Source organism: Maylandia zebra, linkage group LG7 (assembly GCF_041146795.1).
Source record: "Maylandia zebra isolate NMK-2024a linkage group LG7, Mzebra_GT3a, whole genome shotgun sequence".
NCBI classification, from domain to species: domain Eukaryota; kingdom Metazoa; phylum Chordata; class Actinopteri; order Cichliformes; family Cichlidae; genus Maylandia; species Maylandia zebra.
The window spans coordinates 11063803-11069085 of NC_135173.1; positions in this window are offsets into that span (position 1 = coordinate 11063803).

Genomic DNA, 5283 nt, shown 5'->3' on the forward strand with positions numbered 1-5283 from the left:
GCAGCTCGTGTTGTTTTATTTAGCTCATACAAAAGAAATTCACACCAACTGCCACTGTATATCAGTTCTTCCATGGTTCAGACCTGGACACCTGTCAAGATTTTGACTGCATAATCTCGTTTTTTCCCCTTGTACTAACTTTCTTATCTCTGTCACAACTGAAAGAGCAGATGTGAGGAGAAGAGACAATTTGGACAATCATATCTGGTCCTGCTTTGGAAAACTTTTCCAGTTCAAGGAGGTTGCATATCATGATCACAGCTTTTGGCAGCTCTGCAGAATTTATAATTATATTCGAAACAGATAACCATGTAAATGCAAAAATGTGTATACTACTAAAATATTCAAATATGTAGTTTTCTTCCTGGTGAACTGATGATATGGAATATATCACAAAGTTTAGCAAAACTTTTGCTCTATTATTTATCACTTCTGTAGCATCCTGCTACCATAAAAGAGGAAATTCACCCTCAGCGATTACTCACCACCACAGTTCATCATTTTTGAGCACTAATATAGATCCACCATGGCATGCATGTTTACTCAGTCGTACAGTCAATAATTTCCTACTCAGTGTCTGGTAAGCCTGAGGAAGCTCTGTGGGAAGGATAGAGAGCAAGTGTTGTGTGGGCGTGTGGAAGAGTTACGTCATGTGTGATGTGTGAGCAGCAGAATCGCTATGATCTCTCTTTGGAAAGCGCCAAATCTGGCTTCACTGCAGACATGTACACATACACAAACAGATACGCACACAGGAAACATGTAGCACAATCTCCATCTGGGGATATAGGCTGTAACTTTTCCGTGTCCTCCTACCTGGGCTGAAAATCCATTAAGTAATCTCAAAACTGCTTATCTCTACCTCATCCTCACAATCTGCCGCTTCCTTCTGTTTCCTCTTTTTGTTTTTGTAAAGTTTTAGAACAGAAAAAGAGTAGAGCTAAAATTATGTTAATGCACACTAATACCTTTATGTGCCATTAGGTAATGTCTTAGGTCATTGTTGTATCGTGAGCTTTAGGTTTCATATTTTCTTCTGACAATGATTACGAGATAAATAATATGATTAGCTTTGATATTTAAAGCACATTACAGTAAACAGGCTGTCTATAATTTAGTGTTTATCATTAAACAGTTTACACTCTTCCTCACAACAGATTTGTTTGTCAGTCAATATTATGTAAGACAGCAGGAAATCACCAGATGTGGGACGAGCATGTTCTTTTCTTTTGTTCCCTCCCTACTTGTCAGTTTAAATACAATAACCAAAATCTCCACTGTCACCATCCTTTTTTCCCCCACATATTCTTTGATAAGGGCAGACCAGACTTTGCTCTCACACAACTAAGACATCGCAGATTTTTAACTGCATCACTCACATGTTTACCAGCTGACCTCAAAGTGAATTAGAGTCTGTCACGTGTATCCAGGAACGAAACAAAAACCAAGTTGCTGATGGGAAGCTTTGAAAGCTCACTTCTTTTCAGTGGCTTCACATGTATAGAAAGTACAACCCCAATTACTAACAAGTTGGGACATAAAATTTAAATAAAAAACACAATGCAATGATTTGCAAATCTCATAAACCTATGTTTTATTCGCAGCAGAATGTGGAAAGCATATCTAATGTTTAAGCTGAGAAAATGTAACATTTTAAGAAAAAATAAGGTGACTTTAATGATGATATGGTGATGACAACACAGCTTAAAAAAAGTTGAAAATGCATGTTTACCACTGTAACATCTATCTTAACAACAATCCTGGGAAACATCTGGGAACTGAGGAGACCAATTCCAGGACTGTCCCATTCTTGTCTGATATAGAATCCCAGTCCTCAACAGTCCTGGGTCTTTTTTTTTTTTAAATCAAATAGGTGAACGGTCTAGACTGTAGGCAGATTGGTTCAGCACCGAGACTCTTCTAGCACAAACCACACTGTTACAATAGTTGGCAGTAAGCAGTTTACCATTTTCTTGTTGAAAGGCTTTCACTGACAAAAGATTCTGCCTGCATGGGAGCACATGTTGATTTAAAACCTGTATATACCTTTCAGCTTTGCTGCTGCCTTTCCAGCTGTGCAAGCTGCCGATTTAATAGGCATTAAGTCGCTCCCACATCATCAGAGACGCAGGCTTTTGAATGAGCACTGATAACAAGTCAGATGGTCCCTCTCCTCTTTAGTCCAAAGGATGCAACATCCATGTTTTCCAAAATGAAAATTAGTCTGACCAAAGAAACATTTTCCACTGTTTTCAATCTTAAATGAACTTTTGACCCGAAAACACAGCCGTGTTTCTGAATCTTGTTCACATATTGGTTCTTCTTTGCATGATAGAGCTTTAACCTTTGTTTGTGGATGCCATGGTGAACTGTGTTCACAAACACAGAAGTGTTCTTAGGCCCAAGCCCGTTTCTATGACAGAATCATGCCTGGTTTTAATGCAGCGCTGCCAAAGATCACAGGCATTCAATACCGATTTCTCCAATTTGTCATTTGATGATATGATGTACTGTAAATGATGAGAAGACAATTTTATGTTGAGGAACATTATCCTGAAATTGTTCCACAATGTAGCTTTTTGTCCATTTTTACAAACCTCTTATGCGGTTTTTATATTCAGCTACGTTACTGACCTGTAGCCAATTAACCTATTTGGGATGTTTTGTTTTGTTTTTTTGCTAAATGTTCCTCCAGGTGTTTTTTTGTTTTTTGTTTTTTTGGTACCACTTACTTTTCCAGATTTTAGTTTTCCCACGTTAATGCCATCACATTCAAAATGAGGTGATAGTTTTTTGTGAAATATGAAGATTTTGTAGTTTAAACATTTGATATGTTTTCTATTTTGTATTGTGAATAAAATATGTTTTATATGGCAGTTTGAACTTCAGACCTGCTTGCACAGGGACAGAAGAGCTTCTTGCTACTTTGCTTATCTGTTACTAGCCCAGTAATAAAAACCATAAATGTGTCTTTTATAGGAATTTTAAATAAGAAAATAAACATGATGGCGTGACTAAGAAGAGTTGACCAAACACATCTGTAGTTCTCGCTCATGTAGTAACGCTCTTGTATTCTACACTTGTATTCTTCTCTCCACAGTTGATACCAACACCCACACACCCGTCCCTATTTCTCTCTCACTGTTTCTCTATCAGGCTGTGTACACAAACAAACTCAAACAGATTTGAGAGGCAGTACTTATCTCTCTCTCATTTTAATTAAGCAGACACTGTGGAGCATTATGCTGCCTAGCAGTTTCTAACTTCCCTAGCTGCAATTCTCACATATGAGACTGCTACTTCCGCAACAAGAACAACAGTCAAACATTCACTTTTTTTGATAATGTTGGAATAAGTTTACAAAAACACACACCTCTGACGTTGACCCTTGAGGAATTCAAAGCAGTTTTTTCCCGGCATGGTTTTCTCGGGAGCAGAGCCGGAGCAAGGTGGAGTGGTAACCTGCATCGAGGTGTATTGCTGTCCTCTGTAGGTCTCTAGGTCTCTGTGCCTGAGTATCTGGCAGGTTCACAATGTAATCTATACAGTAACCTGATCACACACACTTTGCCAGCATCATTAAATTTACATATCTGCCCCTGGGAGGGGAAAATATGGACTTGCAATAATACTCTCTGAACAGAACCGAAACACATGTGGAAAGAGCAAAAATCACTAATATAATATTAACAGCAGATGAAGGTGTTTACAGGTTCTGTATTTCAGGAATCTAGTTCTGTGTGTAATTCGATCTAATGCAGGCTGTTATTCGTTGCAAAATGTTATTAATTGCCAGAATATAGATCCTTACATCCCTGAAGGGACTGGCTCAACAGTGGACAGGAAAAATACACAAAAATTGCACACTCTGTCATGAGTTGTTTTTCCTGTTGAATGCGTTGTTTACAGTTCGACTCAAGTACAAACTGTGTCACACATAAAATATGTTCCAAACAATGCAACTGACTGACCGTTAACTTGATTGTGTTCGAATGTACATGAGACACAGGTAGAGATTAGATTAGATAGAACTTTATTAATCCCTCGGGTGGGTTCCTCTGGGAAATTCGATTTCCAAAAAAGCACAGCACCGACAGAAGTTACAGAGTTATACACACACACATATATATAAATACAGAGACAATATAAATAAAATATACGAAGGGGATAAATAGAATAAATAGGAATAAAAATAAAAATAAAAAGTTAAAAAATAAAGAGTTACCAAGCACTGGCAGTCTGATGTGTGTCACTTGGGAGAATGGTTTGTGCTTTGTGCCTTCCTCACTCAGCATTGTGCTAGAACACTGAGCAAGCCTCTAAAGCCACCCAGTCCTTTTTCCTGATGAGTGACCACTGCTATCTCCCGTACTAAAAATACTCTTAAAGAGACAGCACCGACAAGACATCTGTATGGGCTTATCACTGCCCCTACTACTCTTATCTTGCTTTTCACACCAGCCCCTCCCTCTGCTGCCATGTCACGGGAGAAATTTGAGGATTACCCAGTTCACGCCCCCAAATCCTCCAAATCAGTGAGCACAAAATCACTGCTGATAGAGTCAGACTGGCATAGGTGAAAAGGATGGACGAGAATAAAAATGAGTCTTTATTTTCTAGTCTGACAGGAAATAAGCACTACCTTAATGAATATCTTACAGCCGAGAGGAAAAAAGTCAATGACAGGTTTAGCAGATGTAGGACCAGGCAGTATGAATTGTGCGTCTAGAAAACCCAATTTGGCTGAAAAGACTCACATCAGCTTTAATGCTAATGGAATTGCTAATGGAATTGGCAAAAGCCTTAAGTAAAACATTTTGCTGTCTTTCTCAGGCATATCTTGCTGACATTATTAAGCTTTAATTATAAAAGGCATGGAGAGTGTGTGCATTTGCTTTGTGTTTCCAGATCTTACAATATCATACTTGGCAAATCTCTGAAATCCGCATTTCAACCATGTGACAGCATAAACCTTTGTGCACCTCAGTCTATGTAGCATGTAATCATACAAGCCCTGAAACGGCCAATCTATAATGGTGTCGGTGCCTGAATGGCATCAGAATGTTTGTACAGGTTCTGTGATAAGGTCCAGACAGCCAGCTGTATATAATTGAAGAGGTGTAAAAGAAGATGGGGTTTTAGACTACAAGGAGAGTCCTGCACTAACAGTGTACAGTGTCAGGGGTAGCCTTTCTTCAGCTTGCATGCAGGCACTTTAACTAAAATGTATATTTCTTTTGCAAAGAAATCCAAATCAAATTCAATAGCATTGCTACCAAATGT